The 7,498-nt window shown below is 39.0% G+C and overlaps 1 pseudogene; it reads left to right on the top strand.

Annotated features, from left to right (window-relative positions):
- The window catches only part of LOC101569946, a 57,619-nt pseudogene extending 52,757 nt beyond the window's left edge, over positions 1-4,862 (top strand).
- The last annotated feature ends 2,636 nt before the right edge of the window (positions 4,863-7,498 follow it).

The raw sequence follows: 7,498 nt of genomic DNA, 5'->3' as shown, positions 1-7,498 counted from the left end.
AGCTAGGAGCTAAGCAATTTTTTTAATCTTTCAAAGAACCAGCTTTTGCTTTTCTAATTCTTTTAATTGTTTTCTTCATCTCAATTGAATTAATTTCTGCTTTAATCTTTATGATTTCTTCCCAACTTTGGGCTCTGGGTTTCGTTTGCTCTTCCTTTTCTAGTTGTTAAAGGTGCAGAATTAGGGTATTTATTTATTCCCGTTCTGTTTTCCCAATGTGTGAGTTCACAGCTATGAATTTCCCTCTGAGAAGTGCTTCATCGTATTCCATAAAGTACGATAAATTGTGCTTGAATTTTCATTGAATTGTAGATATTGTTGAATTTCTTGAATAATTTCATCTGTGACCCATTGTTTGTTGAGTAAGGTGTCATTTAATTCACATGTATGTAAGGGTTTATTCTGGTTTCTTTTGTCATTTTTTTCCAGTTTCATTGCACTGTGGTCAGATAATGTGCATGGGATACTTTCTGTTTTCTTACATATACTTAAGCATGACCTGTGAACCAGTGTATAGTTGATTTTAGAAAATAATCCATGTGCAGCTGAGAAAAATGTGTATTCAGCTGTGTTTGGGTGGCACACTCTGTATATGTCCACCAAGTCCATTTGTTTCAAGCTCTGGTTCAGTTCTGTTATTTCTTTGCTAAGTTTTGTCTGGTTGACCTATCTTTTGGGGATGATGGGGTGTTAAGGTCTCCTGTTATAATTGTGCTATTGTATATTAGATTTTTCATATCTATTAAGATTTACTTTATATAGTTGGGTGCTCCCATGTTTGGTGCCTACATATTTATGAGTGTTACCTCTTCCTCTTGAATTTTTCCCTTAACCAGTATATAGTGACCTTCTTTATTTCTCTTGATCATTCTTGGTTTGACGTTGAGACTGTCTGAGAATAGGTTTGCTACCCCTGCTTTTTTTCTGAGTGGATGGGGCATGTAGTATTGTTTTCTATCCTTTGACTTTCAGCCTATGAATGTCTTTATGAATTAAATGTGTTTCTTCTATACAGCGTATTGTTCCATTTTGTTTCCTAATCCACTGTGCCAGTCTATTTCTCTTAATTTTTGAATTGAGTCCATTTACATTGATGGCTAGAATTGAGATGTATTGACTTATGATTGACATGTTATTTACCTGTTTTCATTTACTCCTTTTTCTCTTATTTTTAATTGCTTTCCCTATTTAATTGCTTGCTTCTGATCTCATTCGTGGAGTTCTGATCATTTTGGTCCCTCTCTAGAACATCTTTCAGTAGCCTGTGTAGGGTTGGCTTTCTCATCATGAAATTCTTTAGCTGTACTTTGTCATGAAAGTATTTCACTTCTCCATCAAACTTGAAAGAGAGTTTTGCAGGGTATCGTAGTCAGGGCTGGAATTTGTTTTCATAGAGGACCTGAAGTACTCTGCTCCATGCTCTTCTTGCCTTCATGGTTTGTGAAGAGACGTCGGTTGTAATTCTGATGGGTTTTCCTTTGAATGTGATCTGCTTCTTTTCTCTAGCCGCTTTCAGTACATTATACTTGTCCTTAATTTCTAGAATCTTGACTATTATATGACTCGGTGTGTTTTTAATTGTGTTGAGGTTTCTTGGTGTTCTGTATGCTTCGGTTACCTGAATTTCAGATTGTTCCTTCAAATTTGGGAAGTTTTCTGCTATTACTTCTGCCAATATTTTTTTTAATGTCATTTGTATTCACTCCGTCTTTCTCATTGATGCCTATTAGTCTCACATTGTTCATCTTTGCATCATCTTGCAGGTGATGGATTATTTTTTCCTGCATCCTAGTTGTTTTTAAGAGATCCTTTCTGACCTTTTCACTAGCTGCACCATCATCTTCAAGATCTGAAACTCTGTCTTCACTTTCACTTAAACGGTTTTGCAAGCTTGTGATTTGGATTTTAATTTCCCTCTATCTCTTTGACTCAGCTTCATGCGATCTATTTCTTTCATGTATTGCTCATGAAGGAATCTGTAATTTTTCTAATCTCCTCTATTTTTTTTATCAATGTCTACTTTAGAAGCAGTTATAACTTCTTTACTGTAGTGCTTTTATCAGATTGGGTTTTCTCCTTATGTTTCTGTAGTTGATTCTTTACTTCAAGTGCTATGAGTTCTGAGAATTCCTTTTTTTTTTATTTCAGAAAAGAATTCCACTCTGAGTTCCTCTATCACTTTCTGCTGTTTCTTATTTACTATCAACACTATTAATTAGTACATTTGAGCAGAGCTAGTAGTAAAGAATTCCACTCTCATTTCCTCTGTGACTTGCTGCTGTTGCTTATTTACTATCAATGCTATTAATTCATACATTTGAGCTGAGCTAGTGTCCCCTGCACTTGTTCTGGGTGGGCATTGGGTTTCCTCCATATGTTTCTTCATTTGATTCTTTACTGCAGATGTTATTAATTCAGGGATTTCTTTTTCATTTCCAATCTGAGTTCCTTTATACCTTTCTGCAGCTGTTTCTTTATTTCAGAAGTGGTTGATTCATTGATTTCAGCTGTGTGATTCCCAATTTGTTCTGTTAGTGTCCTCTGCGCTTGTTATAGGTAGGCTTGTGTTCTGAGATTGCATTTTGCCCCTTCTCATTGTCATTTTGTGTAGCACTGTCTTCTGACCTTTGTTGTAGATCTTTGTTGCAGTTATAACCTTAGCACCTACTGAATTTCAGGTGCTGATCTACAAATTTTGGTTTTATCCAGCTGTGATTGGCTTGGGTCTGGCTGCTGAGCTCAGCTCCTTCCTGTTGCTGCCCTTGAGAGTGAACTTGTTGTGCCCTCCTGGCAAGATGTTCTGCTCCTGGACTAGCTGGTTGGTTCTTTCCCTACACTCTCTGCAGATATTACAGCTGAAGGTTTTCATTCCAGGCCTGCATGCCAGGCCTGAGCTGAGTCAGAAGGGGACAAGTTGGAGTAGGGGGGAGGGGCAGCTTTCCCATACACCCACTCGGCCTGCACTAAGACTGGATCTGGGGGTTCCTGGAATGTGACAGAAACTCCTCCTCTGTAGGCTGGGTTGGGGGGGTACTACTGAGTGACGGGGGGCACCTTAAGAGGGTGAAAGAGGGTGTCACCCATGCTGTGCCTAGGCTGGGACCAGTAGTTCACACCAGCACAGGGTAGCTGGAAGCTCTCCCACACACTCACTGGGCCTGGGCTAGGACTGGATCTGGGGGTTTCCAGAACGTGGCACAAATTCCTATTGGGCTGGCGGGGTAGGGGAGTTGCTGCGGAGTGGTCGGGGCGTCCCTTTCGCGTGAAAGAGGGTCTTATCTATGCTGTCCTTGGCTGGAACTAGTAGGTTCTGCCAGCACAGGGTATCCTGAAGCTCTCCCACACACTCACCGGGCCTGGGCTAGGACTTGGTCTGGGGATTCCCGGAACACGGCAGAAATTCCTACTCACCGGGTGGGGTGGGGAAGGTGCTGCGGAGTGGTGGGGGTTGTCCCAAGTGGGTAGAAGAGGGTCTCACCCATGCTGCACCTGGGCTGGGACCAGTAGGTTCCACCGGTGCAGGGTAGCCAGAAGCTCTCCCACACACTCACCGGGCCTGGGTTAGGACTGGGTCTAACAGACACATTTAATTCAAAGTAAATTCATAGACTGAAAGTCAATGGAAAGAAAATAATACTCTATGTCTCAGGAATGTGAAAAGATGCATAGATAGCTAGTCTATTTGCAGATAATGTGTACTTCAAGCGAAGAATGATCAAATAAGACAAAGAAGTTCAGTATATACTTGTTAAGGGAAAATTCCAAAGAAAGATAACAATCATAATATATATGCATCAAATACTAGTGCACCCAGCTACATAAAAGAAATATTAATAGATGTGAAAACTGAAATAAGCACTAATACAATTGTAATAAGGGAACTTAATACGCCATTGTCAGAAATAGATCAACTAGACAAAATATCAAAAAGGAAGTATCAGAATTAAAGCACTCCTGTGAAAGAGGACTTGATAGATGTCTCAGAGTGTTCCACACCAGAATATTAGAATATGCATCTTTCTCACCTGAGATATTTTCCAAAGTGGGACACATACCTGCCCATAGAATATGCTTAAGTAAGTACAAAGGAATTGAAATCATCCCATAATATTATCTGACCATAGTGCAATGAAAGTGGAAATCAGTGCCAAAGAAACCACAAAAACTACATAAACACATGGAAATTAAATAACAGATTCCTGAACCACCAATGGGTCACAGATAAAATTAAAGAAGAAAAAAAGAGCTCTTGTGGAGGTACCTTGCGTGAGGCTGAGAGTTGGAGCTGCACATTTTGTGCCACTGCCCAAAGGGGACCCCAAGAAGCCAAAGGACAAGATGTCTGTATACACCTTCTTTGAGCAGATCTACAGAGAGGGGCACAAGAAGAATAACCCAGAAGTCCCTTGCAGAATTTTCCAAGAAGTGCTCCAATTTTCCAAGCTTTTCTAAGAGAGGTGGAAGATGATGTCTAGGAAAGAGTAGTCTAAGTTTGATGAAATGGCCCAGGCAGATATAGTTAGCTCTGACACAGAGATGAAAGATTATGGACCCACAAAGGAAGGTAGGAAGATAAAGGACCCCAAAGTCCCCAAAGACCACCATCTGGATTTTTCCTGTTTTGTTCAGAATTCTGCCCCAGGATCAAATCCACTAACACTGGTATCGCCATTGGTGATCTGGCCAAAAAACTGGGTGAGATGTGGGATAATTTAAGTGACAGTGAAAAGCAGCCCTGCTTCACTAAGGCAGTGAAGCCAAAGGAGAAGTATGAGAAGGAAGTGGCTGACTATAAGTTTAAAGGAAAATTTGGTGGTGCAAAAGGCCCTGTTGAAGTTGCCTGGAGAAGAGGAGGAGGATGAACAAAAAGCTTGTCTCCTTGTGAATCCCTGAGAGTAGGGGAGTTCCATGACTGACTGTTTCTTGGTTAAATGCTAACCAGATTGTGATCCTGTAGTCTCTCAAGTGCTCTGGAAGTAGGCAGTAGTTGCTCAACTTAGCCATGGGTGTCCAGAATGCTGTGAAATTGTATCAAAGCTGTAAATATTTCCAAACATTTTAAACTGAAAAGGTACCTTGTGTTCTCCTTGCTCTGTGTACTTTGCTGTGGTTGTGAAAAGGCATTTGGAGATGTCTCTGGCATTTGTTTTTTAAGTTGTAAGATGGTGTTAACTGCATGGTCACTGGCTAGAAACCTGAGTTACCAACTGTACATATCTAGAGTTTGTAAAAAAAAGAACAAAGCAACCTAGGCAAACCCTTGATGCTTCCTGCTTGGTGCTGAGGCTATAGGGCAGATGTCACCAAGAAGGGACCTTAGACCTGTTGTTCCTGTGGCTGTGGCAGGGATCCAGTTAGGTTCTCTATATAATGACCTAGCATCCTGCTGCCCTCTCTTAGCTGGGGACTGAGAGGGTCAGCTGGCATGAAAAGTGTTTGTATTTGTTACTGTTTTTTTTAGTTAAGTGACAAACTGTTTCCAAACTGTAGAACTCTTCATTGGCAAAGAGTCAGAGAAGTTTCAAGAAGCTGCTGTACTTAAACATGATTTGCAATGTTGTGTTTTATTTTTTGTATGTTTAGAATGCTGAAATGTTTTCCAAGTTAAATAAACAGCATTTTTCAAAAAAAGAAGAAGAAAAATATAGTATCTACAATTAAATGATAACACTAATACAACATACCAAGGGCCGGCCCAGTAGCTCAGTGGATTAAAACACATACTTTGGCAGCAGCAGGGATCAGGGATTTGATCCCCTGGCCTACCTACTGACCCTATTGCTGTGGAGAGCTGAGCTGGGGATTGAGCCTGGGTGTGTTGGTGCACACCTGTAATCCCAGCACTTGAAAACAGGAGGATCATCAAGAGTCTGAACTGTGTAATGAGACCCCGTATTAAATACATTTAAAAAAAAGCAGATCTATGGGAGGCAATGAAATCAGCCCTAAGGTGGCAATTTATAGTCATGAATTCACTCATCAAGAAAATGAAATGAACACAAATAAACAACCTAGTTTTGAACCTCTAGCTTGTAGAAAAAGAAGATAAAATCAAACCTAAAACTCATACAAAGGAGGAAATTGTAAAGATCAGAAAAAGAATTAATGCAATGAAAACTAAGGACAAAATACAAAAAAATCAATAAATCAGGGAGTTTTTTCTCCCAAAGACTAAATAAAATTGATAATCCCTTACCTAACTTTATCAAAAAGAGGAAAGAAAAGACTCAAGTCCTTATAAAGCTAATACCACATATAGGTCAACAGCAAGACTAATAGGCCAAAATACCACATAAATAACATAGATAATAATACTAAATGAAAGTACACACTTGATACATTAATGATGCTGGACTACAATAACTTTTTTCCTTGTCTTTCTTTTATTTTGCACATTATTTATAAATTGAGTTTCTCATGCAAGAAAAAAATGTGCAACATTTAAGTTTGTGTGTCAGCTTTCCTTCACTTGGTATGATTACCATTAGTTTGAGTGTATTTCAACAGAGAATGTTTACCTGGCTCTGAGGTTGAAGATGATTAGTAATTAGCTGAGTGCTGAGCACTCTGTCAGGCAGGCTTATATACTCACCACATCTGAGTGGTATTCTTCCATCTCATTTCATGCTTGTAAATCAGGGACAGCCTGTCCATCAGAGGTAAATAGGAATGTCCCACATCAAATTCAGATTAACATGCTTGCAGCTTTATCTTATATTTAGGAGAGTCAAATGTTTAAAATAGGGCTCTGGTGCAATTACCACATTATAATGACTTAAATCACTGATTATATATACCTTATTATTTCCAGTTCCCCAAAATCTTTCACTTGAACTCATCTCCAGGTTTGTTTTGGAGGATCTTTCCCATCTCTCTGGAGATGTACAGTAAGTTACCAGGATGCTCTATATCTTATCCTGTTTCTCTAAAATGTTTCAGAAATTCACATTTTTGATGTTATTCTTGCTTTTGATAGTCCTTTTTTAAATCGCTGTGGATTTATTATTGTTCTATATTTCTCTTGTCATTTCAATGAAATTGGGTCAGCTAAGAAGAAGAAAAATGGTGAGAATGTTTATTCAGCTCTCTTGAACCAATATTTAAATTTCTCTGTCACTTCACTTGAATTATCTGAGCAGTTAGACAAATTAAATCAGTGGAACCTTCTGAGTTTACTAAGACTAGAGCCATCTGTCTTAATCCCATTTCTTCAGCATCTTCATGCATGCACACACACACACACACACACGCATGCACACACACACCTACTCCTTCCTTCTTTTACATCTCTAATGTTTTTCTCATTGGCTTTTCCTTTCTACTACTACAGATAATAAAGCTTCTCTATTTTAATATCATTTTATTGATTTTTACCTCCTTCCTATGCTTCACAACTCTCTCATTAAGAAGTAAGCTCAAATACCAGAAAACATCGCTAAACTCTCACTCTTTCTCTTTCTTTCTTTCTTTCTTTCTTTCTTTCTTTCTTTCTTTCTTT

This window comes from Octodon degus, unplaced genomic scaffold (assembly GCF_000260255.1).
Source record: "Octodon degus isolate 3935 unplaced genomic scaffold, OctDeg1.0 scaffold00166, whole genome shotgun sequence".
Lineage (NCBI taxonomy): Eukaryota > Metazoa > Chordata > Mammalia > Rodentia > Octodontidae > Octodon > Octodon degus.
This window is presented reverse-complemented; position numbering and strand designations above follow the sequence as displayed.